This window comes from Notamacropus eugenii, chromosome 1, assembly GCF_028372415.1.
Source record: "Notamacropus eugenii isolate mMacEug1 chromosome 1, mMacEug1.pri_v2, whole genome shotgun sequence".
NCBI classification, from domain to species: domain Eukaryota; kingdom Metazoa; phylum Chordata; class Mammalia; order Diprotodontia; family Macropodidae; genus Notamacropus; species Notamacropus eugenii.
In genome coordinates this window covers 547941868-547969060 of record NC_092872.1, presented here as the reverse complement: position 1 = coordinate 547969060, position 27193 = coordinate 547941868, and the positions used below count along the sequence as shown (strand labels likewise).

General features: G+C 39.3%; 1 protein-coding gene across 4 annotated transcripts in view; it reads left to right on the top strand.

Annotated features, from left to right (window-relative positions):
• Positions 1-27193, top strand: part of HPCAL1 (hippocalcin like 1) — a 192524-nt gene that overhangs the window by 142944 nt on the left and 22387 nt on the right. Inside the window, exon 3 of one of the 4 annotated variants that reach the window (XM_072634233.1) lies at positions 233-282. The exons of the other annotated variants lie outside the window; for them this stretch is intronic. The gene's annotated coding sequence lies outside the window, so the exon portion shown is untranslated. The remainder of the gene's footprint in view (positions 1-232; positions 283-27193) is intronic. 4 annotated transcript variants of the gene reach the window in all.

Below are 27193 nucleotides of genomic sequence, written 5' to 3'. Positions count from 1 at the left end.
ACATGCACACACACAAAAAAAATCCCACCAATTTATAATATCCTCCAGTTCCCTAAAGGGAAGCTCTGCTCATCAAATACTCCTTAGAATCCCCAGAGGTCCAAAGGGACAAAGCTCAAATCTGATCTATCATTATAAGTCAGAGGGGAAAGTAGGGAAATGGGAACAGTGAACATCTAAATGTAACCATGTATGGGCATAGAAACCAAGTTATTTTTGGTTCTGCTATTAGGTTAAGGATTGAACTGCACCTGTGATTTCACTGGTAAAGAGAACTCCAAGGTAAGGAGCTCCTCCCTGACCTATTCCAATGTAGGTAGGCACATTCTTTACAACTTACAGACTTAGAATAGGGGTTCTTAACCTGGGGTCAGTGGACACTAAAGGAGTCTGTGGATAGATTTCAGAAGGTCTGTGAACTTGATTGGGGGAATAATTACATCTTCATTTTCACTGACCTTTGGTTTTCTTTGTAATTCTATGTATCTTTTTAATGCAATTAAAAATATGTTCTGAGAAGACATCCATAGGCATCACCAGGCTGACTTCCAAAGGGGTCCGAGGCACAAAAAAAAAGGTGAAGAACCCTAACTTACAGAGTTGTCCACAGTGCTGAGAAGTGGTGATTGCCCAGGTTCACAGCTGGTATGTGGCTTGAGGACTTGAGCCCAGTTCCTTGTGGTTCCAGGGCTGGTTTGCTACATGCTATGCTAGATGCCTCTCACTCTACTGTTAGAATGGACAAAACTCTCCGTCTGCTGTGATGAATGAATGAATCTTCACTAACTCTGGTGAAACTAGGGGCAAAGGAAATAGTAATGAGATGTTTCTCACATTAATTCCTGTGACTGTAGAATCATAAAAAAGCTAGGAGAAGTTTTAGGGACCATTTTGTCTAGCTATGATTCTGAACATTTAACTCAGCACATTTTCAGACTCCCATGGGATTGGAATTATACTATTGCTGTCTATTGGTTGAGAAAATACACAATGACAAATGTCCATGAATCCAATAAGTGAATTTGTTTTAGTAGTCATAATAGCTCTATGTATGTTTGGTAAATCGTGATACACATATCTGTGGCTTTTTTTAAACTCATAGATGGTATATTTGCATATTTTGGGATCTGTAAGCCAATCTTTGGGGAAACCACTGATCCAATTCAGGCCCTTGAGAGGCCGAGAGAGGTGAAGCACTTCTTCTAGGGTCACCCAGCAAACTAGTGACAGAGCTGAGTCTAGAACCTTGGCCTTGGTGGCCTTGGCATCTATATGCAGTCCTTCAGCAATATCCAAGCCATGTGGCAAAAACAAACACACACTATAAACTTCACTTGGTAAAAGGGGGAGTGGGGAGTGGGGGAGTAAGCCCCCAGTGGGAGGAAACCAAATGAAGGCAAGCTTCTGTCTTTGTCATTAATTGTTTATGCAACACTGCCAGGACTTGTGATTTGTGATGCAGGAGAAGGATCATTGCCTGGACTGGGATTTAAGAAAACTTCTAGTCCCAGTTCCCCTATCTTTGGAAAGTTACTTCCCCTTATTGGGTCTCAGTCTCTTTATTTGTGAAATGGAGAGCTTAGATGAGATGTCCAGCTCTAAGTCTTTGATCCTATGATGTAAAATGAAGAGGTTGGACACAGACAGCCCCTTAAATCCTTTCCAGCTCAAACATTCTAGGGTTCTCTTCTGTGGCTGGATTGAGTTGGCCCAATCTCTCTCCTTAATCAGGCGTTCAAGCTGTAGACCAGATGGAGTAGGGGCACACCCTCCCCTGGAAAATGTTCAGCTGCCACACCTACAACAGTACCCTGGATACTTTAATGTCTTTGCAGTTCCTCTTGTATTTTATTTGTTTTCATCGAGGGTTTTTAGGAATGGATTTTATATGTTTCATTGTGTCCTGGGTCCTCAGTGAAACTAGGGGTTAAGCTAGGAGGCTTCCCTCGGCACAGGAAGCAGATATGTATTTGTTTAGATTGCTAGCAGATTTATCACTCTTCATAACGTGATGGGGTGGTATTAGTGGCATCCTGTAGAGAAAAAAAAAGCTGGATCTGAACTCAGTAGAATTCTGGCTCCAACTCCACATAGTTTTATGACCTTGGATATGTCATCTCTCTGGTTTTCAGTTTCCTCATTTGTAAAATGAGATAATAAATCTTACCCTTCCCACTGCTCAGTTGTTATGAAGAAGGAACTCTGTAACCCTTAAAGTACTAAAGAATTGGAAATAGTTACTATATCATTGTCTGAGCAGCGTTTGTAAAGATTGATTCTTCTTTTTAGAAGGGGGTGTGTGTGTGTGTGTGTGTGTGTGGGTGGGTGTGTGGGTGTGTGTGTGTGTGCATTTAGTTGCATGTTTTAAGTGTCTCATCTTTATTTTTTTAGAGCTCAGTCCTGGATCATTTCTACCCCAGGGGCATTGCCAGAAGTGAATTGGTGGGGCAGGAAATGTGTTGCTAGTACTAGGGTCTTGGAGCAGGAAGAGTTCGGGGGTGGGGCTGAGATGACAAATTACCAGTTCCATTTTTGGACACTGTGCAGCTGTATGATTATTTCAGTGGGTCAAAAACAACAGCCGTCTGTGCAGAATTCATGGCTAATTGCTTTTGTGCCGGCCTCTTTTAGCAGTCGGGTTACCTCCAATTCTGGGTTTCCGGGAAAGCGTATGTTTTCTCCCTCTTCTCAGAACCTGTTCACATTGAGCTTTCAAGCCAGTGTGACTGAGTTCCAGTGATGGGGATGATTCCCTGTTTCTTGAGTGGGATTTTTCTGTGCTGCTTGTAATACAGTATAGCTGAAATGTGCCTGACATGGTGTTTCCCAGGCCACCATTTCTTTCCCATTCTCTACCTGCCTCATTGATTATCAAAACCTGAAAGAATCTTAAAGGTCTTCTAGTCCAGCCCCTGTCCTTTTATGGGTGAGCAGAGTGAGGCCCACAGAGGTGACTCTTACAAGATCACATAGCTAGGTAGTAGCAGAGCAAATGCTAAAGCCCTAGCCCCTTGTCTCTTGAGTTCATGTTCTTACCATTACATCATAGTGCCCTGCCCCCTCAAGTTATTTTTCCATCTCTTGTCCCTAAAACCACCTACTAGCTCCCAATTTTGATAGCCATGGCAAACTCAGGGTTCTGCCCCGGTATTTCTGTTTGTGGTATATTTTTGTAGTGTATGTGGGAAGCTGTGTCTAGATGATGTTTTCCACAGTAATTTAATTTCTTTTGCATAGACCTGCTGGCTAGAATTTAAGAAGAGAAGAAAAAATGTGTGACCTACTACAGAAAAGGCTCAGATTAAAAGTCTGAAGATCTAGGTTCTAGGACTAACCTTGAAGCCCCCTTTCTCTGATCCTCAACTCCATCCTAAAATGTAAAATGTGGATCTTAGACTATGTGGTCTTCAAGGAATCTTCTTGCTTTGAATTCTGTTCTGTAATCTGTGTCTATTATACCGTAATCTGATATTTGTCAGGTGAGTTGACCTTGTTTTTCTAAACCATTCAAAGAAACATTTCATTGAGTGCTTACAGCGTGCAGAGACCCTGTATTAGCCTCTAGAAAGAAGATAACATTCCATCCCTCATGGCTCTCATAGTCTGACAGTTGTGAGGAGAAGGGGACACAAAGACCTGTAATACAAAGTAGAACATGTAGGCTTATGAAAACGCTGCTGAAATGAATAACTCTTTGATCCTGTGTGCTGTGATTGGATAGAGGATTTTCAAATTTATAAAATGTTCCAGATGATTACAGAAGGGATAGAGAACATTTAATTGGTGGAATCAACAAAGGCTTCAGAGAGGAGCTGACAAATAGTCTGGGCCTTGAAGGTTTTCTTTAAAAACACACATTTATTTATAACTTATATGTGTATGTGTGTATGCATATACATATATATGTGTATATATACATATATATTATGTGTATATGCATATATATGGATTTGAGTAGAGTTATTGAAAAGGCGTGTATATATACATATATATAGCTGTCATGTATACACACACACACATATGTTTGTGTGTGTGTGACTCTGCTTACTTAGTATACTACCAAGCAATATACTACTTGGTTTACTATATATGGGTGTATATACATGGAGAGAGAGAGAGACAGAGACAGAAAGAGAGAGAGAGGGAATGAATGTTGGGGACAATTGTTTGTATGTGTATGTATGTATACACACACAGCTTAGTAATGTTTTATATATATATGGGACATATATGTATATATATATGCATATATACATGTACTAAGTATACTTTAAGGGCACAGTTATGTATACATATATTTTATATATTAATATACTTTATAGATAGAGATATCTATAAAGCACACATGGGGTAATATATGTGTATGTATATATATAAAGTATACTTAGTATATAAATATATTTGTAAATAAATTTATAACAGTTGACATTTTTTATCATTATTATATGAGATAATATTGTTGATATTTATATGTGTCTATAAATATATACAACTGCCCCATATATATAAAGTATACTAAGTGACACATATATAACATAGATACACCCACACCCATATATACACATACATATGCACACATAGATCACTGTTACTGCTTCATTACCCTACCCAAAAGGATAAAGCAGGCAGGCTTCATGAGCATGTAGATTTGCTCAGTGTTTCTCTTTATGGGGTGATTTTGTAGTGTATGTATGAGGCCACGTAGAGGTGGCCTTTTCCATCATAATTTAATTCCCTTAGTTGTTTTGTATAAGTTTGTACAGATATTTGCAGGGCAGTGGGTACAATGGAAAGAGCATTGGTTCTGGAGAGAGAAGACTAGGTTAAAACCCTGCTTCTGATGCTGATTAGCCATGTGACCTTGGGTAGACTTCCCTAGGCCTCTTTGCTCATCAACAAAATGAAGGGGTTGAACTATATCTAACCCTCTATATTTTTCAGCTCTAAATCCATAGTCCTAAATTTCTCTGAAAACTTCTCTGAAAATATTCTGTAACATCCTTATGCCACAGCTTGTTCAGTCTCTTGCTCAGTCGTTCTCCAACCAGGGACATCTCCTCTGATTTCAGTTTTTTTACGTCCATAAAAAGTGCTGCCATAAATATTTTCTTCTGTCTATGAACTCCTTGGTATATATGCCTAATTGGGGTTTTGCTGGATCAGAAGATAGGAACAGTTTAGTGACCTATTATCATTCCTTAGGTGATTTCAAAGGGAACTTTTAGCTCTGGAATTTTATAACAGGTGATGAATTTAATTTGGGGCTTTTTCAGTTTGTTCACATTCATACAGAATAACAGTAACAGCTAATGATAGAGAATTTAACATAAATGGTCATTTAATTCTCACAAAACCATCTGAGATAGGTACTAATAGGCAATACTGCACCCTTTAAATGAGGAAACTGAGGCTCAGAGAGGTTAACTGGGGTCTGAAACCCTCAATTGAATTCTTTGTTCTATCAGTTTCTGGCTGTGTGACACTAGATACTTCTCTGTACCCACATTTCCTTCTGTTAACAATAATACCTTATCAAAAATGAGGAGATTGGACCAAATAATCTAAAACATCCCTTTCTAAAATTCTGCATCTCATGTCCCTTGCATGTGAAAGAGAAAGAGCCAAGTTCCAGTCTTCTGATTTCCCAGTCATTTTTCTTCTATATCCAGCTTCTTTGCTTGCCTATGCTGGGTCCCCTAGGATTTGAGCATGTCCCACTCCTCATAAGACAGAAGGGGTCTGCAGTGGAAGAGGCCTGAAGAGGCATGACCTGGGATGGGTAACAAAACAAATGCATAGTAGACTGCAGTAGTCTTCTTCAACCTTAGAGAAGAGGAAGACTCTAGAGGATTGTAGCCATTAGAATCAGAAAGGACCTCATGCGTCATCTACTCCAACCCCCTTATTTTATGGATGAAAAGGAGCTTAGGGTTCAGAAAGAGAAAATTATTTGCCTGAGTGTAGAGTGTAGAGTTAAATGTCAGAGGAACCATTTGTTCCCAGATTATCTCACTCTGAAACCAAGCACTCTTTCTGCTATATCAAAGCAGTGTCCTGAGCTTTGTCAGGCAATCTTTACCTCTGAGAAACTTGGAACATGGATGACGCCAGTCTTATAGCATGCAAAGATGGTAATAACTGACTCTGTTAACCTGTGGCCCCAGCACTAGACAGAGCAGGCACCTGCCCCTCCGTTGTATACATGGCAGATGGAAGGTGGGCCCTGGGCAAGCTATTGCTTCTACAGCAACCAGTGAAGTTTAGGCCATATTTCTGGCCCTAAGCAGACCAGAAGTCACCATCAAGTTTTCTACAAATCCGATTTCTGGAGGTCAGAGTGGACAGGGGTCAGTGTCTGGCACTTTACAGTACTTAATGTTTATTAACCATTGACTTTGGTGTGGAGGAATCATGGCTGTCTTCAATTCAGTAATCATCCCATGGATTCAGTTATCATCTCCATGCTGATGATTCTCAAATCTACTTATCCAGGACCTAATCTCTCTGTTGACTTATAATAGTTTCACATCTCCAGATATCTAATGGACTTCTCAAACTGCGTGTCCTATAGACATCTTAAATTAAACTCAACATGTGCAAAATTGACCTCATCTTGTTTTCCTCCAAGCTTCCCTGTTACTGCCAAGGATACCACCATTCTCCTGGTCCCCCAGACTCATAGTCTAAGCTGTCATCAACTCCTCACTCTCATCCCTCCATAACCAATGTGTTACCAAGACCTGTCAGTGTTACCTTTGTGATATCTCTTGCATATGCTCCCTTTACTCCCCTGACACTGCCACCATCTTGTTGCAAACCCTTATCATCTCACACCTGGACAATTGCAGTAGCTTACTGGTTGGTTTCCCTGCTTCATTTCTGTCCCCACTCCAATTCATCCTCCACTCAGCTGTCAAAGTCATCTTTAAGTGCAGGTCTGACCACATCACCCCTCAAATCAATAAACTCCAGTAGCTCCATCTGTCACCTTCATGATGAAATACAAAATCCTTTTGTATTCAAAGCACATCATAACCTGCCCCTCCACATTTGGGGAGGTGGGGAACAAACACCTCCTATCAAACACCAACTATATGCCAGATACTGTGCTAAATGCTTTACAAAATCATTTCCAGCCCCTTCCATGCACTCTGAAATCCCAAAAAGATATTCTGTTTTCTGACACCAGGTCTTTTCATTGGCTGTTCCTCATGCATGGAATGCAAAATGCTCTCCCTCCTCATCTCTACCTCCTGGATTCTCTGGTTACCTTCAAGTCTCTGCTAAAATCCCACTTAAATACCTATCCTTCTTAAGTCTAGTTCTTCCTTCCTGCTGATTGTTTCCTGTTTATCCTATACATTGCTTGTTTGTACTTGGCTATTTGAATGTTCTCTTTGTTATTAGATTGTAAGTTCCCTAAGAGAAAGAACTGTCTTTTGCCTTAAAAATAAAAATGAAAACCTTGGGGCTTAGCACTGCACCTGGAACATAGCAGGTGTTTAATAAATGTTTATTGAATGAAGGTGTGATTGTAATGTCTTCATTAAAATCCTTACTATCAGTACCAGGAAGTAGTAGACCACCAAAGCTGCCTAAGTAGGAGTAAGTGAGCCCAGGTCAGAAAAAATGGAATTGGTAGAATAATTAATAATAATAATTTAATTCTAATAATAATAATGATAGCATTTATAAAGTGCCTTAATGTTTATAAAATATTTTACATGACTCATTTGATCCTTACAATAACCTTGTGAGATAGGTGTGATTATCATCACCATTTTATAAGTCAGTTGGACAAGGTCACAAAGGTAATAAGTGTCTGAGGGCAGACTTGATGTCAGACCTAGATCCAGTGCTCTATGTACTGCCTAGCTACACGATTTCTTTTTTTGTCCCCATTCCTCCACCTTAACCGTGTTGACTGACTGACTTACTTTTCCACTGCATGCATTCCCCCAGGACTGCTTGCCTATTTTCCCTGGGTGGGTTAAGAATTCTAGCTGAGAAATGCTTCTGTTATAATATTTGACTCCCAACCCAGAACCAGTTGGCTTGCAGTGCAAGCAGAATTATTCTCTGTTCAGAAGAGAGTACTGGCTTCACACTCAGGGCCATTGTTCTATGTTGCTTTCTTTTTATTTTATTTTCTTCTTTCTGACCCTCAGAAATAGAATTTCCCTGACCCTGAATGAAGGAGCTGGATGTGGTTGTATATGGCTGTGATTCCTGGTAACTTTTTTGCCAGTCTTTGGCATCTGCAGCTCTTTTACATAATGTTCACAGCTGTGATGATTGGTGTTCAAAGCAAGAAAAGTACCTGTGAGAAGGGTAGAGAGATGAGAATAAGAGTAGGAAATTATTCAGAATATAGACTACAAAATCCACAGTCTGTGCTTGGAAATCATTATGGGAATTATACAAAGAAAGTGACCAAAATGTCCATGACCCAGATATTCCATTGCTAGGCATGACCAGCCAATGACAGAAAGAAAGGCCCGGCAAAAACCAAAATATTCAAGACAATACTTTTTGTGGTAGCAAAGAACTAGAAACAAAGTTGGTTGCCCATTAATTAGGGAAAGGCTTTGAATATTATGATTCAGTTGGTTAAAGTGCTTACAGCTCTTTTATGATCAAGTAAAATTAAATAACACTAAAACCACTTATATAGCATATAGTATATAGTGTTTCTTGTTTTTCTTTTTTCTAAAATAAACTTCGTTGTTATCTTTAGTTTTCACATCATCTCTATTTTCTACTGTAGTCCTTCCTACTGCCTCCCAGAGAACCATCTTTTATAATAAAGGATGCAGAATGAAATAAAGGGAAAAAACCACGATACTGAACCACATATCCAAAAAGTCTCACATTAAATGCAGTATCCCGTACCCCAGCTTCTGCAAAGGAGCAGAGCAACTGATATTATGCATATCTTATTTGGGACCAACTTTGGTCATTATGATTTTGAAGCATTCACTTTTGATTGTTTTTTGTCTCCATTGCCCTTTTTATAGTCATTGTGTCTAGTTTTTCTGGCTCTGCTCATTTCATTTTGTATTTTTTGTTTAAGTCTTTCCATGCTTCTCTGTATGCATCAACTTCTTTATTTCTTATAGCACAGCAATATTCCATTATGGTAATGATAACAGTTTATTTGGGGGTAGTGATATAGATCATGAACAAGTAAAGGAAACAGAAAAGGACCAGTTTTAGGGAGGAAGAGGACGAGAAGAGAGAGAAAAAAGGAAATATCCAGTAGGAAGGGAGACAGCTCTAGAGAGCTAGAAAGCAGTAAGGACTGAAGAAAAGGGCCATTGGATTTGTCGATTAAGAGATCATTGGCAACTTTGGAGAGAACAGTTTTAGCTGAGTGATGAGGTCAAAAGTCAGACTCTGAAGGACTGAGAAGTAAGTGAAAGGAGAGGAAGCAGAGGAAGTGAATACAGACAGCCTCTTTCTACTTTGACATATTTATTTTGGCTCTGAGAAAGTCCTTTTTTTTTTTTTTGAAGAGGAAAATAGAATGGCATCCCAAAACATGCACATTTCTTAAGTGTGTCTGTTTTGTTTTAAGGACCATCCTATCTTCTGAGCAGTTTGTGTGTCTGAGATACAAATGCAATAAGAAGTATTTGATCAGTTTCCTACTATGTGGAAAGCACTATGCGGGGTAATGAGGGAGATAATGCAAAGATTAGTTGAGATAAGACCCGTGTTCCTGAGGAAGAGTATAGCAAGGAGAGAAGAAACAAACAATTGTGATCCACAGTATTCCTTGACTAGTATATCAGATACCAAACAAAGTGCTCTGTGAGATCTGATCTGAGCAAGGAAGGTTACCTACCAATAAGGTGCATGAGGTAGAATCACTAAGGGTTTTGTTTTAATTGGGCTTTAAAACTGACTAAGAATTCAAAAGGCAAAGAAGGAGAAAGTGGGTACATTTTTAAGGAGCAAGATGAGCAAAGGTACATAGGTGGGAAGATTGATGAGTGCGTTTGTGGACATAAAATAAAGAGGGCGGAAGAGGGAGGAGTAATTGGAGAGAAAGCAATGAGAGGTGCTTATTGTGACTGTTTGGTTATGTTAGGTCAGTCCTCTTTCATTCACATTTTTCAAACATATCATTCCTCTTTCCTTTTTCTCTATGTTGGGGCCCTGAAAAGTGAAAATAGCAGCAGCAACAACTAGAATTTATAGAGCACTTTATGGTTTTGCAAAGCCCTGTTTGCATTATCTCATTTGATCCTCAGTGTACTTCGTGTTATCTCATTTAACCATCACAATAACACTGTGAGGTAAATTTTATTATTATCCCCATTTTACAGATGAGGAAATTGGGTCAGGTAGAGGTTGAGTATCTTGCCCAGGGTCACATAGTTAGGAAGTACTTAAGTCTTCCTAAGTCCAAGTCCAACATTCTTTCCCTTGTGCCACCTGGCTGCCTTTGAAGAATGTGGCCATGTTAGTATCGTAGGCCCCAGGTTCCTACCAGGGTGGGGATAGTTATTGAAAAAGGCTTGTTGCATTCTGTGTTCTCTCTAGTCTATGCCCACCTGGTGCAAAGTGTGTTAGGTATCTTTTGGGGGAAGACAGTTACTCGTATCCTGGACCTGAATTTTAGACTTGATTCTCATCCTTTGACATGTACTTCCTTCAAAAGTGAGCTTACTTCAGTACTTGAGTCATGCCAGGGAAGGGCTCAGGTGGACTGGAAGGAATTAATTTTTAAAAAAAGAGAGAGTAGACTCCTGCCAAATCCCAGCTTTAAATCTGATTCCATGATGATTCCCTAACAAGCATTGTGTCTGAAGCAGACTGGATAAGGCTTTTAGAAAATAAACTGAACCCTAGTCTTTTCTTTATCATAAAGAATGACTGTATTTCATCCCTTTTGCACTTGAAGCAACTCTGAGCTTTTCCATATTTGGAAATCCAGTGGGTTTCTAGGTCTAGGATCTCACTTGGAAGCAGTGTGATACAAGGAAAAGAGACCTGGCTTTGGAATAAAGAAAATATAGGTTAGAGGCTTCATTCTGCTGCTTATTAAATTGTGTGAGGTCAGTGAACAGTCTTGTATTAAGAGCTTAGTATGTGCCAAGCACTATGCTAATCTTAAAGAAAGGCAAAAGAAAGTTCCTGCTTTCAAGGAACTCCCTTGAATTTAATGGGGGAGACAACATGCAAAAAACAATATACAAACAGTATATACACAGGATTAATTGGAAATAATCAACCGAGGGAAGATGCTAGAACTAAAGTGATTTAGAAAGGGCTTCCTATAGAAGGTGAGATTTTAGTTCAGCCTTGAAGGCAGCCAGGGGGTGGAGATGAGGAAAGAGAGCATCTCAGGCAAGGGGGGCAGCCAGTGCACAAGCGCAGACAGGGAGGCAAAATGGAGTGTTCGATATTGAGACTGGATCTGTAGAGTGTATGGAAGGGAGTTATTGGTAATCAGTCTAGAAAGGAAGGTTGGAGCCAAATTGTGAAGGCTTTCAAATGCCAAACAAAAGGGTAGAAAAAATAAGATTTGGTACCAGATTAGATGTGTGAGGTAAGGAGTCAAGGATGACACTGAGGCTGCAGAACCTTAGTGACTGGAAGAATGGTGAGAAAGTTTCATGAGGGTAGGAGACGAAAGAGAAGAAGGCTAGGACAGAGTCTTGAATTATACCTACAGTTGTGAAACTTGTTAGATGATTCAATAAAGGAGACTGAGAAAGAGCAATCAGACACATTGAAAGAAAACATAGATGTCATACAAATCCAAAGAGGGGAGAGTATTCAGGAAAAGAGGATGGTTAGTACTCCTAAGTGAGTCAGAAGTCAAGAAAGGTAAGGATTGATAAAAGGCCATCAGAATTGGTTGGTAACTTTGGAAAGGACAGTTTCCATTGAATGGTGAAGTTAGAAGTCACATTGCAAAGGGTTTGGAAGAGAGTGAGAGAAGTTGGAAGTGGAAGTAGTGAGTGTATACAGAGTCTTCAAGGAATTTTCCTAAGGTAAGAAAAGGTACGTGGATAACAGCTGGCAGAGATAGTAAAATCTGTTAAGGGTTTTTTAAAGCAGGAACGTGATGTTGATGTAGGGATCAGGGAAGGAACTAATAAATAGGGAAGTACTATAGGTTAGGGGTCAAGGATGATTCTAGGGGCAATCTCCTGGAGAAGAAAGGAAGAGATAGACCAAGGGATACATGTAGAGGGGTTGACATTGTTGATGAGGAGGGCTACCTCCTCATTAAGAAACTAGAGTGAAAGTAGAGCAAGTTTGTCCTTAGAGATAAGAAAATGTCCAAAAGTAGAATTTACTGCCTTGTAAGATGGTGAATTTCCTAACTAAAGACATTTAAGTGGATTATAGATGACCATCATCTGAATGTTATAGAAGGAATTCCCTCTTTAAGTATGGGCTGGCCAAGTTGACTTCCAAGGTCACTTCCAAATCTGAAATTATGTGATTTAATGGATGGCGGTATAAGTATGGGCTAAAGAATGAGGCACCTTATTTAGGGATCATAAACAAGGAAAAAAGAAGAAAGAAGGAAAAGATTTTAAACAGAAAAATGGCGTAGGCTCCAAGACTTCATACTATTTCAAAGACAGACCAGAAAGGAAACCTTAGAAATCATAATTTTACAAATAGGGTCAATGATTGGTCCAAGATGACATAATCAGTTAGCAGAAAAGCTGTGACTAGAAATCTAGTGACATATACTTGTCCTTGTTATTGGCTGAAGACATAAATAGAAGTACATGATTTGACCAGTTTGCAAATGACATCAAACAGGAAGGAACAGCTAACCTGTCAGGTCACAGAATCCAAAAAAGTAAAATCTCAATATGCTAGAGCAGTAGGCCAAATCTAATAAGCTTCAGTTTAATAGGGATAAATATAGTTTTAAAGGTAGGTTTGAAAAAAAAGTCAACCTCACACAATTAAATAAATGATTAGGGAAGTATGACTAGATAGCAGTTTCTGTAGGAAAGAGCTAAGTGTTATAGTAGCTGCAAGCTCACATATTGTTGTATATCAACCAAGAAAGTTCATGTGTCCAGGATGAGGGAGGTGATATCCACTGCCCTGGCCAGACCACACTGGAAAGTTCTCAGTACCATATTTTATGAAGAAAAAAACTGGAACATATCCAGGAGTTTGGTAAGAATACAGGAGGCCATGCCATACAAGCAAGGGTTCTTGACCTTTTTTTGTGTGGTAAACCCCTTTGGTAGTCTGGCAAAGCCCATACATCTCTTCAGAATAATTTTTTCAAAAATCATAATTGAAGGAAATGTTGAATTTCACTTAGATGTTAGTGAAAATAAAGATAAGTTAAGAATCCTTGCTGCATAAGAGGGTCAACTGAAGGAATTAGTCTGGAGAAGAGAGTTAGAAAGTGCTTGATAAATGTCTGCAAGTATTTGAAGGGCTGTCAGTGGAACAGCAATTGTAATTTTTTTCTCCTGTGACCCAAAGGGTAGAACAAGGAGCAACAAGTGGAACTTTGTGAAGGCATGCTGGTTGAACTGAGGACAGAACAAAAATGTTTAACAAGGAGTGAAACCCAGGATAAGTGAAGAGATATTAAGAAATCACCTTACTGCTCTCAGTGAGTTCAAATCACCAGTCTGATTGAATTAACAACCCATTGTCCTAAAACCTAATGTCCTGATAGATGTGATTGCTGAACCATTTCAGTAACCTTTGAAAGATCATAGAGAATGGGAAAGATTCCTAGCTTTGGAGAAGTACAAATGTTCCAATTTTCAAGAAAAGGATGGAACTTGGAATCAGCAAATAAAAGGATGGGTTATGAGCATTTAGAAAGGGGAAGCTAGATAACTAAGAATCAGTATGTCTTCATCAAGAAATGGACATGTCAGGCTAGTGTCATGTCCTTCCCCCTCCCCTTTTTTTTCTTGTTAGATTGGTAGATCAGGGGCATACCATGGGCATTTATTGGATTCCAGTAAGTCCTTTGATGAGGAGTCTTATGTTATTCTTCCCCCTTCTCCTTTTCCTTCTCTTCTGTCTCCCTCTCTTCCGCCCTCCCTTCTCTCTCCCCCAATAAGTGAAGATATGTGGGCTACAAATAGCTGTAATATTATCAATCCCCACCCCTGCTCAAAAGTCTTGATTATTCTAGATAAAATGCAGTCTGGCATTTAAGGCCTTCCATAAGCTCTCTCAGGACTATCTACTTTTCTTACTTTATGTCACATTTGTCCCCTTCATATAATTAGTTACATCTTTATCTCTCCTTTCTTGTCTCTATGTCTGCTCAAGTGGTCCCCCACTTCTTCAGTTTTCTCTCTCTTTACATCTTAGAATTCAGAACTTCTGTCAAGGCTTAATTTAGGTACTATCTCCTAAAGAAAACCTTTCTTATCCCCTTGGTTTTTGCTGTTCTGCTCCTTCTACCCCAATTATTTTGAGTGGGCTTATTGATATACTGGCCAAATCTGTCCCCTTACAAGAGAATGTAAGCTCCTTGAGGAATAATACTGCTTTGTTTTGTCTTTGTATGCCCAGTACTTTGCACATAGTAGGTGCTTCATAACTGCTTGGCTTGAAAGTTGCTGAGATAGATTGAAGGCTCAATGGAAGAAAAACGTTTCTGTGAGAATTGTTGAAATGTGAAAAGGGCCACCTTTGGAGGCAGTAGGTCGCTCTCACAGAAGAATTGAAGCAGAGGCAGGATGATCCCATTAGGGGTATTTCAGAAGGCATTCTTGTTCCAATATAGGTTGGACTCGATGACCTCAGAAGTCCCCTCACATGCTACAGTTGTGGGAGTCTGAGAATTTGGCAGTTGTGAAATGTGCTGTCCACATCATTACTCAGCAACTGAGTCTTTTGATGCGTCATTACATGGTCATATAAAAAAAAAAAAGAATTCTGTAAGAAAATTGCCAAATTTGGGCTTCATATGTTGCCTTATAGGAGACATTGTTGTGTTGCCATGGCAGCATGAAATCTTTACTCCTCCAGGGCCTGTCTCCTTCTGGTCATGTTAGCCATAAGATAGGCTCCTCAGTGTACCAACAAAGGAGTGGATTGGAAAGGGCTCAGGACAAGGAGTACAGAGACTTGTTTTGTAGTTCTAGTTCTGCCTTGTGACCTTGAGGAAGTCATTTACATCCACTTGCGCTCAATCTCCTCATCTATATAATAAGGAGGTTGAATTAGCTCTTCACTAAGGTCTTCTCCAACAGTAACACTTTAGAACTACAAATACCTCTGTAACCCTGAGCAGGTCAGTTAACTTTTATGATACTCAGTTTCCTTATCTATAAAATGGGGATAACCACCCCCCACTTGCCTTCCTCATAGGTTTGTTGTGAGGGAAGCATTTTTTAAAAAAATAACACATAATGGAGATGGGAGTTATTGTTGTTCTTATTTTCCTGTTAGTGAGCCTATGTGGTGATTTATAAGAGTGGAGAATTTTAGAGGTCAAAGGGACATTAGAAATCATCTGTTTCAACATTCTCATTTTATAGAAGACTTGTCCAAGGTCATATATCCTATGTGGGGTTAGTCCTGCTTCCCCAGGCCTATCTTGTCTTATTAACCTAAGTGCCTGCCTGCTTTTTTCTTTCCTGTGGTTCCTCCCTCTGGAACTGGTTTAGGTAGAAATCAGGCATGGACTCTAAGGCTGGTTCCCGTTATGGCTTAGGGAGGCAGGGGGATTGGTCCATCTGCTTCCTGCTAAGTCTTTCCATAGTGATCTCCAAAGATACTAGAGTGAAAAAAAGACTATTGATTAGTCATTAACTATTTTTTGAGAAGTTGCCCATTCAGTGCCAACTGTTGTGACATATACTAAAGAAGCGGGAGAAATGTCTTTTAAAGCTTTGGAGAGAGAACAGTCTAAAAACAAGGAGTCAACATTCCATTTTCTTGCTTATAAAATAAGAGGTTTGGACTAGGTGATCTCAAAGGTCCCTTGCAGCTCTGAAAACTGGAACAGGAGAGAAAGAGATTAAGTTATGCCAGAAGGGCTCATCTACTTAATAAATAAGCATCTATTAAGCTCCTACTATTTATAATGTGCTTTTTAAGTGACATAGAGACAAAAACAAAATAATCCTTATCCTCAAGGAACTTAGATTGTCCTGCAGAGAAGCAACATGTACACAGGATGATTGGGGCAGCCTCTGAACTCCCATCACTTTCACTTTTTGGATAACCAGACTGCTTCCTCTGGCAGTTGCTTTTGTTCAAAGTGCATGCTGCCTTTGGAAGTCAAATCACCATGGAGTGGCTTCCATTCTCTGGAGGAAAATATCCTTCTATGTCCCTTGCTCCCCATATATATGTTTACATACTGCTATCTCTGCTTTCTTCTCCACAGTTAATTGTTCTTTTCATTGTATTATAGCCCACAAGTTGTATTTCCCCCTCTTGTATGGTATTACTCAGATATGAGTACAGTTTGTTAAACTATAGGATCTTTGATTGTGTCATAGATGACTCGAGGTTTAATTTTATTTAACACATTAATAAATGGAATACTCTTGGAATTGTAATCTGTACCTCTTTCAGGAAATGTCTCACTTCTGTCTCCCCTACTGCCATACTTCGCACTCTAGCCAAGTCTTTCCAGAAGGCATATAAATGCCTCTGGGATTGGTACCACATCAGACCCCTTTCTTACTGCCCATGCACCGTACCCGTTGTCCAAATAGATTCCTTGGCTGGATTCTGACTTCTTGTTGCTGTCTTTTTGCTTAGGTGCTTGTTATGGTTCCTAACCAACTGTCATCTAAACTTACAGACCTCCTGTCTCCTTGATTCCACTCCCACCTGACTCCTTGATATTATGCTACTTCATCTACCTTTCTGACACTAATTCAAAGCTTTTCCTGACCTATCTTATTATGCACCTAGTTATAACCTACCCTTTCCCAGCTCCCCATGTAACAGCTGCAACCCTCTGTCACATATACCTGCTGTGACACCTTAATAGAAACATGGAAGTCACATAGGGATGTATTTTTTCCTTTGGAAAAATAATCCATGCATGAACTCTGTGATCTCATACATTTCCCCTGCTCCCCCACCTTTAAAAAAAATTAGAATCTATAAGGAAGAACTTGTTTCTCTTGGGAATTTATCATTTCCTTTCTCCCAAGGCTCATTTATGCTCTTTCAACTAACTCACCTTAACTCCACTGGGAATGCAGTTCAAAGTTTTCTTTTTCAGAAGGACTCAAGTGAGTTTCCTGACTTTCTTGCAGCGTATATAAGGAATGAATCTGTTCACTAACTTTAAGATAAGAAGTGGAAAGTTGGTAATGAGCTCAACTTTTTAGTCTATAACTCCAACTATTTAAACCATAGCCAAATGTATTATTGAGGAGAATGGGGTAAGGCAGGGAAACATGGGCTAATTTTTAGCTCCTGAAACATTCCCTGACCTTTTACTTCTAGTGTACACATAAATATGGGGGCATATCATTATAGAATGTTAGAGTTGGATTATAGAATTTTAGAGCTAGAAAAGAGACCTTAGAGCTGATGGAGTTGGGCCCTTTCATTTTACAAAAGAGGAAACAAGCTGCCCACCAAAGTAAATTGACTAAATTAGTGAATAGAATTTAGCTTTAATGAATTGAATTGAAACCCTGGCCAAGTAAAAGTCTCTTTATGCTGTACTATGTTGCCTGTTGGAGTCAGAGCTCCCTTGCTTTGTGTAGAGCATGAAAGTTTCTAGAAAATGTATCTTTCATTATTATTTTTTTTGGAGAGCCCTAAATTAAAAGAAACTCAAGCAATGACCAAGAAGTTAGGAGCAACAAGACACAGTTGGTCAAAATATAAGCTGCGGCAGCCAGCGTTCTGTCCAGATGATAGCAGATGTATACCATGATGGATTGCCATGACTAACTAGCGTTGGGGAAACCCTGGCCATTGAAAGGGAAGGTTTAAGGGTACATTCCTGGGAGCTAGGCAGAAATCATTAGCACTCAGTCAGCTGGGCTGCTCAATAACTGTGAGGTAAACAGTTTTGCTAGTGTTATCCTAACTAAACTATATAGTTGAACATATTTCCAAATTAAGATTTTCAAAAGTAGCCTCCTGAAAGTTAGTGTGTTTTCTTTAAAATAAAAGTAATCCCTCTAACTACTGACTACAGAGTTATTCTTCACCAATTTCTTGAATGAACCAGGCATTCAGAGACCAGAAGTTCTTCTTCACTGGGGTTCATTAAGCTTGTTTGTTTAGCATTTTAATGATTCTATTTCAATAGAACTGTTTTCCCTCACAACACAATGGATTTTGATTTGTGCATTTAAACTTTTGCTTCTGAGAAGGGGTCCTTAGGCTTCACCAGATTGCCTGACAAAGGGATCCTTGCCATACAACAGGTAAAGCCAGTTCTCACAGCCAAAACCTAAGAACAGGGATTGGGCGAAATCTGGATCCCATTTATAACTGCATCATGAACATTTTTTAAAGGATTTTTTTTTAGATTTAAACTTTTTTAAAAATTAAGTAAAACCTTAAAGCTTGATGGCACCTGTCACCTACTAAATGATTATCTACAATTGACAGGTATATTCACCTGAATGGAAGGCACATAGAGTTCACACATAATTTTGAAATTCAAGTTCCTTTATAGAATAATGAATTTTAATACTAGAAGGGACTTTAAGGTTTATCCAGTCCATTTCCCCTTACCCCCCTTTTTTTTAATAGCAGAGGAAATTAAGTCCCAGAGACTAACTTTTCCAAGATCATACAGGTATCAGAGCTGAGATTCAAACCCAGCTCCCTTGACTCAAAACCTTTTATGAACTACCTTAGGCTCAGTGCAAATAAGTGTTTAGTTAGGTAGGGACAGGAGATAGCCATGTCCTCCCACCACAGGGTGAAACATTGGGAGTTTCAGTTCTGATCACGTAGCCCTGTAGTCCGGAGTCAGTTAGCTTCACTTCTGGCTAAAGCAAGGGCTTGGCAAATACTTTCTCTTGACAATAAGAGACTTCTCATGGCTTCAGGATTTTACTTAAACTGGCCACATTACTCAAGGAGGAATGTGCATAAAATTATAAGCATAGCCTACCACACCGGGGCTGTGTTTCTTTGGATCCCTTGGTAACGGTGCTCATCAAAAGTTCTTTCTTTTCATTAGAGGATTAATGGAAAACTTCGTTGATGTCAACAGTATTCCTCCAATCTGGAATATTCTCCGCCTATTCAAATGCTACTCATCCCTCAAGGGGCATCAGAAAACCCATTTCCTCCATGAATACATCTCTGAATACTGCTATCTACTGCGTTTTTACCCTTGTCTGAACTCCCACATCCTTTAATAATGTTATCAATAATAATAATAGTATTTGTATACATATAATTATATATTCTAATGGTAGTTGGTGTTTATATAGCACTTTGAGACTTGCAAAGTGCTTTACAAAGACTACCTCATTTTACAGATGAAGGCAGGCAGAGTAAGTGATTTACTCAGCATTGCAAAGCTAATAAGTGCCGAGGAAGGAATTGAACTCAGATCTTCATGACTACAAGCTCTTACAGCTTCTCCTAACCAATTTGGCACCTAATTATATTTTATATTTTTTCTGTCTTGATCTGTGTTTTATGACATGGCCCTGACTAAACCATATGCTGTAAGCATCCCATGTATATCTTATATCACCCCCTACTCTACTCCCTAGGATAGAGTTAGGCCTGTAGTTGGTGCTTAGTAAATACTAATTCATTGATTGTTGATTGAAGATTTTCAAAGATTTCCACAAGACCGTTATAAGTAGATCAAAAATAGGAGTGGGGCCTGTTTCATAGCAGTCATCTGGAGCATCTTCAAGTGCACTAAGTTCATGGACTCGACTGGACATTCACATGTTCATGATCTGATAGTTACCAGAGCCCTATGTTAAAGGGACTCTAAGGCAAAAGTCAAATGGGAAGACAGGGAATGTTTCGACTACATGGACTAAATGAAGGAGAAATACTTATCTAAATATTTTTCAGTTCTATTGTTCTAAAGTAAACAGACCTTAATTTGCTCTGAAAAATAAATTTAGATCTTCATCTTGCCATGAAGTATGATTGAGCCTGGAAAGATTGCTTGTCTGATTCATCAGGGCAGGAAAATGGGTGTCTGATTTCCCTAGCACCCATCAGATTGACAAAGGTGACAAAAGATGAAAGTGATAAATGTTGGAATAGTTGTGAGAAGACAGGCAATAAGTCAGCAAGTATTCATTAAGTACCTATAATGTGCCAAGCACATGAATGCATTGTAGGTAGGTCCAACAGTTGTGACAATGTGGAATCATATCCCTTCCCCCCAAAAGCACTAAACCATGCTTAGTCTTTGATCCAGCTATTCCACTACTAGAGATGTCCAAGGAGATCAAAAGCCAATGGAAAGGACCCATATGTGTACAGAAATTTTAGACTAGCAAAGAACTGGAAACAAAATATCTTCCTGTCAATTGAGGAATAGCTAAATAAATTGTAGTCTGTGAATATAATGGAATAATATTGCACCATAAGAAATTGTGACAATGAAGAAATCAGAGAAACTTAGGAAGGCTTGTATCAACTAATGCAGAGCACAGTACGCAGTACCAGGAGAATAATTTACACAGTGACCACAACAATGCAAAGGAAAACAGCATTGAAAGATTTCAGAACTCCATTCAATACAGGGCCTAGTTATAACCTTAGAAGATCAATGGTGGGGGAAAAAAGGACTGATACAAAAGCATCCTACTCTGTCTCTTAGGAGTAGACTAGAGGTAAGCAGCAAGGCATATATTTTCAGATGTGGTCAGTATATTGATTTCTTTTGTTTGACTGTACTTGTTACAATAGAGAGCCATTATATGGTGTGCCTGCCAGCGTGCATGCGTGCGTGTTGGGGGCAGGGCAAGGAGGAGGAGGAGGAGGGAGCATTAACAGGTGATGATTATAATGTAGGAAAAAAAGAGTATCAACAAAACATTTTTTAAGAAAGGAAAATACAGGCCTGATTACAAGGAAGAAATATCCTGAATCCCTTGTTTTCTGAATTCCTCTTCTTTCTTCTTGTGTATGTGTTTTTTGTTCCCTTTGTGATACTGAGATCTAGATACAATTGGAACTAGTCTTTTTTCCCTCTGCTGCCCCACTCCCCCGACATGGACATTTTAGGATGGATAACCAATTTCTGTTGAAGTCATTCTCCTTTTTCAAGTCTTTCATCAACACCTCCCTCCCTCCATCCCCTCCCATCTCTCTTTCCTCAGTGTTTCTAAGTCTGGAGTGGTCATCAAGCTGCTGAAAAATGGATTTGATGACAGCATTTTAGAGCAAGGGAATGAAATATCAATTGGAGCCATCAGCAAGGCTTTATGTTGTGATTAACAGGCTATTTGAGCACTTTGTTCTGCAAGACCTTCAAAATCAGAGAAGCGGGAGGCCTGTTGAATTATAGTTAGGAGGTGGGTGTTAGGCTTTAATTTTGAGGTGACACAAAATTTTGACTTTGTTTTTGAGTAGGGTTCTCTAAATTATATTTATCATTATAGTTCAACAATAGCTGAGAAACAAAGAGGGACATCTAAGATATGAAAACTACTTGGCATATTGGTGAAGGCCCTGGTCTTGAACTCACAAGAACTGAGCGCAAGGTTCTGTCTCATATTTACTAGCTGTATGACCCATAGTAAGTTACTTAATCTTTCTGATCCTCAGTGTTCTCATCTGAAAGATGGGAGATATTTCTTGGATTATCTGATTTATAGGGTTGTCATAAAGTGATTTGGAAATGATCGTTTTCTACATAAATGCGAATTACTGCTTTTTATTGTGTTTCTAAATTTTCTTAAATTGCATCTAAACATGTGTTTTTCCTCTCAGAAATAAATTATTTATAAGTTTATAATCAGTTTACATTGATTTGGAGTGTATTTGAATAGACTGGGAGTTGAGACCTGGGTTCTAGTCCCAGTACTACTCCTAAACTAGCTGTATGACTACATCTGTTTTAAGCATCTGTTTAAAAAAAGAAAGGTTGAACTAGGTGATCTCTAAAGTTCCTTCCCACATTGACATTCATTTGTCTATGTTCTAAGCCTAGAGGCTGCAGGTTCCCCTGCAAGGTCTCTTATACATCTAATAGTCATTGTTCTGTTTTCTAATGCCCCTTCAAGCTCTGACATTCTATACTCTAAGGACCTTTCTAGTTTTTCAATAAAGGTTTTAAAGCAAATTATAATATGGATTTTGCTTTAAATAGCGTGTCTCCTATCCCTTCTCCTCTCCCCCACTAACAGCCTTTTTCCTCAGGGTGCTGTCTTTCTCAGAGATGAAAGTAATACATTCTGGGAAGTAGAAATTTGTAATTTACTTATAATGACTATATTAGGGCAATAATTTCTTTGATAAATTGAGCTGCAGTTTTTCTTTATTGCAGAAATACTTGCTGTCTGGAGTCAAATTCCACCAGTAAGTTGAGAAAGTTGAAGGTTCAACCCAGTTTTTGTTCATTAGCTTGTTTTAATTAATGAATGACAGAGGGAATGGTGAAAGGCCCCCATCTTGTGTCTCTCACTATCTTTTCTCTTGGCAAGGTTGTCTGACTCATGTCTGAGAAACTCCAGGAGAGATTGAAAATGAGATACTTATTATTAAATATTTCATCCAGGCCTTTTGTTAAATGCATGCCGGCTGTTCCCTATGGGTGATTGGGAGTGAATGGGAAGCTGTCTAGTTTATTTGGCATTCATGGATTCCTTTAATGGTCCCATAAAAATTAGAGTAGGTCATCTGTCTCACAAAGCTGCCCTGGTGAGGAGATTTCAGTGTAGCTTAGGAGTTAATTCTAAAATTAATTCAGTCTGAAAAACCAGCAGTAAAATCCATCATGGAGTCCATGCCACTAATTGTGGAACTTAGATCTGGAAGAACCAATGAGACATCATCCAGTCCCACCCATTGCCTTTGGGTCAGTTTATTTGGCACACAGGGTCTCCATTAATAGCAAAGTATTATTATTACCAGTTAAAGATAAGGCCAATAAAGCCCAGAGGAGCAAAGTGATCTTCCCAAGGCCACACAACCAATAAATGGTACATAGAAGTGAGAGAATCCCCTGCTTGCCTGCTTTTGTCTAGTAGAGAACACTTTACTTTTCAAAGTGAAAATATCAACAACTCTGAAGTTTAGAAACCCCTACGTAATCCATCCTGCTCATCACTTGCCAGACTGATCTTTCTAAAACAGTGTTTTGGTGATTTTTTGATTTTATTTTATTTTGAATTTTATGATGACATTTCACTGCTCAAGAGTCTTCAGTGGCTCTGGATTATCTGTGAGATAATGTACAGATTTCTTAGTGTGGCGTTCAAAGCCTTCTCTTATCTAGACCGAGTCTACCTTTTCAGCTCTATCTTTGAATACTTCTTTGTTCTTCCCTTAGCTCCAGCTGGATTGACCTATTCTCTCCATTCTCATGCTATTTTTCTTTCCTGGAACACCCTGACCATGACTTTCTACAATGTCAATATAGTGGGAAGACCATTTGATTTAAATTAAGAACACTTGGGTTTGAATCAGAGTTCTGCTATTTGTAATTTATTTATTCTGTGTGATCTTGAACAATGAAATTGAGTGCCACAAATAGGATTAAGTGTCTACTACCTGAAAGGGACTATGCTAGGCACTGAGAATACAAAACAAAAACAGTCTTTGGCATCACGAATCTTGGAGTGATGGGCAGAAAGGGGGACTAAGACAAGTACACAGATAAGTAAATACAAGGTTACTTTGAGGTAGGAGAGAATACTGGTATCTGGGGTGATCCAGAAGGGCTTCTCAGAGGAGGCAGCTCTTAAGCCAAGCCTTGAAAGATGCTAAGAATTCTAAGAGGTGAAGGTAAAAAATATTTCAGGCATAAGATAGCCTATGCAAATGCATAGAGATGGGAGATGGACCATGGAAAATTTAGGTACTGTTTAGAACAGGGGTACTAGACACAGGATAAAGTGAACAGATATTACTTACAAGAAGTTTGTAACTTATCAAGGGATATAACACATGTACATATACATATATACACATACAGAGAGGCATATACAAAAAGATATAGGAAGATTTTGCAGAGGTGACTTAGGGAGGGATCAGAAAAAGCCTCGTGGAGAAGGTAACATTTAACTGATGCCGGGAAGGAAATTAGAACTTTTTTAGAGGTAACAGGGAATCTAGATTTAAAGGGTTGCCTTAAGGACCTAGAGGGCCACATGTGGTCTCAAGGCCACAGATTCCCCACACCTGATCTAGAGCATCAGTTTGACTTTAACATAGAGTACATGAATGGGAGTAATTTGAAATGACTGGAAAGGTGGTAGAACTGTGGAGGACTTTGAATAGTAGGCTGAGTTTAATATTTTGTCCTAGAAACAAAAGGGAGCCATGTAAGATTTTTTTTTTTATTAGAAGAGAGAGATGCCCAAGAAAGATCATTTTGGCACCTACATGAAAGTTGAATTAAAGAGGAGAGAGACTAGAAGCAGGGAGCTAAATTAGAAGGCTTTTGAAATAGATTAGACAAGAGGTAATGAGGGCCTGAACTACATGGGTGGATACAAGAGATGTTATAAAGCTAGAATGAATAAGATTTGGCAACTAATTGGCTATTGGCTCTTAGGGGCCAGAGTAGGGAAGAGTCAAATTAAGCCATGCATCCTCTCTGAACTTCCATTTCCCCACCTAAACTAAGAGTGTTTGGCTTGATACTGAAGTTGCCTTCCAGTTCACACTCCTATGACCTTAATGCTATTTCTCCTCAAGGTGTGAGTTCAGTTACACATTCTCCATGAAGCCTTCTGTGATCCCCCAGTCCATTCTCCTACCATTCATTGCCTCTGCCTAGTGTGTGCTTCTTTTGACATCCTTTATATTGCTTCTTTTATGTTTACTGAACTCTTGTATTATCTAACCTTGGAAACTTGTTTAGTCATGCCATCTAAACTAGTGTCAAAGTATGCGTAGTGGGCATTTGTTCATTAAGCAACATCTTTCGTATCTTTCCCCTTCTCTCTCTATTCACCCAACTGGTCTTTATCACTTTTGCCTGCATTCCCAGTTGGTCTCCTTACCTCAAGTCCCTTCCCACTGCAATCCATCCTTTATACTTTTGCCAGTATTATTTTTCTAAAGTGCAATCCTGATCATATCCCTGCCTTTCTCAATAAACTCTAATCTTACATATGTTATTTAAAGCCCTGCACAGCCTTGCCTCAATCTACCTTTCCAGCCTCATTACCTATTACCAAATTTCCCTCCATGTTCCCTTTGGTCTACTCAAACTGGCCTTTTTACTGTTGCTTACAATAAATAACAGCTTCCTGTGTTTGGCATTTAAATCTCTTCATGACTTGGCCCCCTTCTGCTTTGCCCAAGTGATCTTACACATCATTTCCCTCCATAGACTATGTAATCCAGCTCTCCTAGTCTACGCCCAGTTTCCTGCCCATCTTTGTACCTTTGCAGTAGCTGTCCTTCCTGCCTCAGATGCTTTTCCCTCCTCACCTGAACCTCTTAAAAGTCCTAATTTTCTTCCTGGTATCACTCAAATGCTGCCTTCTCCATGAAGCTTTTCTTGATCCTTCCATTACTAAGTGGCCTCCTCTGTGAAATCTCCCTTTATCTATTTTGTATAAACCTCTCTCTATATATGTTGTGTCCCTAGATAACACATAAACTTCTTATAGGCAATATCTGTTCACTTCACTTTATCCTGTGTCCAGTGCATAGTAAACACTTAGTAAATGCTTGTGGATTGAATGTTAATAGCTTGAATGTATATTGTATTTTAATGTTTGCAAAGCACTTTACAAACATTATCTCATTTTATCCTCACAGCAACCTTGGAAGGTTTTAAAGATGCAGAAACTGAGGCAGAGAGGTTAAATAGCTTGCCCAGGGTCCTCCAGCCAGTGTTTGAGGCAAGGTGAATTCAGGTCTCCATGAACTCAGGTTGAGGGCTTTATGTACCTCCTAGCTGTCTTGTTGTGGGAATGAACAAATAAGCCATAACTTTTGAAGCAAGTGACACCAACAACCAGCTCCACTATTCTATAGATGTGCTTAGTATTCTGGACTGTATGAGACTTAAATCTGAGGTGCTAGGCTGCTGTGGAACCTAACATCTTCAATATAGCATCTACAATGTTCAACCCAATCTTACTCCACAATAAAATCATAGAATCTTAGAGTTGGACAGGAACTTAGTTGTCTAGTCCAACCCATACCAGAGCTAGAATCAAACTACTGAATTTTTGGCAGGTGATTGATGATCCAGTTTCACTTGAAGAGATATGATGGAGAATTCATAGCATATTTAGGGCAGAGTGGAAAGGGTGCTAGACTTGGAGTTAGGAAGATTTGAGTTCAGATCCTGCTTTAGACACTTAATATCTGTATGACTCTGGGCAAGACACAACCTTTGTTTGCCTCTGTTTTCTCATCTATAAAATTGGGATACTAATAGCACCTACCACCCAGGGTAGCTGTGAGGATCAAATGAGATCATTGTAAAGCACTTAGCCCAGTGCCTGACACTTGGCAAGCTCTATATAAATGATAGCTGTCATCAGTTAGCCCATTCCACCATAAGCATTTGTTAAATGCTTGCTACGTACCAGGCAACGTGCTTGGTGTTGGGGACAAAAGTCACTGCCTTCAAAGCACTCACAATCTAATGGGGAAAATGACAGGCACAGATACCTGCTTATGCAAAATAGATACAAAATGAAAACAAGGTAGTTTGATCAGGGAAGGCTTCATATAGAAGGTGGAGCACTGGAGCAGTCTTTAAGGAAACACTACACGTTATTGTAGGCAGTGAAGTGGTGCAGTAGATGGGGTACTGGGCTCATCTTTCTGAGTTGAAATCTGACCTCAGATACTTACTAGCTGTGGGACCCTGGGCAAGTCACTTCACCCTATTTGCCTGTTTCCTCATCTGCAAAATGAGCTGGAGAAATAAATGACAAATCACTCTACCATCTCTGCCAAAAAAATCTCAAATGGAGTCATGGAGAGTTGTGCATGATTGAAATGACTGAACATTGAACAACACAGCATTGTAAGAGGGAGAGGTAAGGAGGGAGAGCATTCCAGGCATTGGGAGAAAGCCAGCGCATGGAGAGATGGAGAGATGAGAAACTGC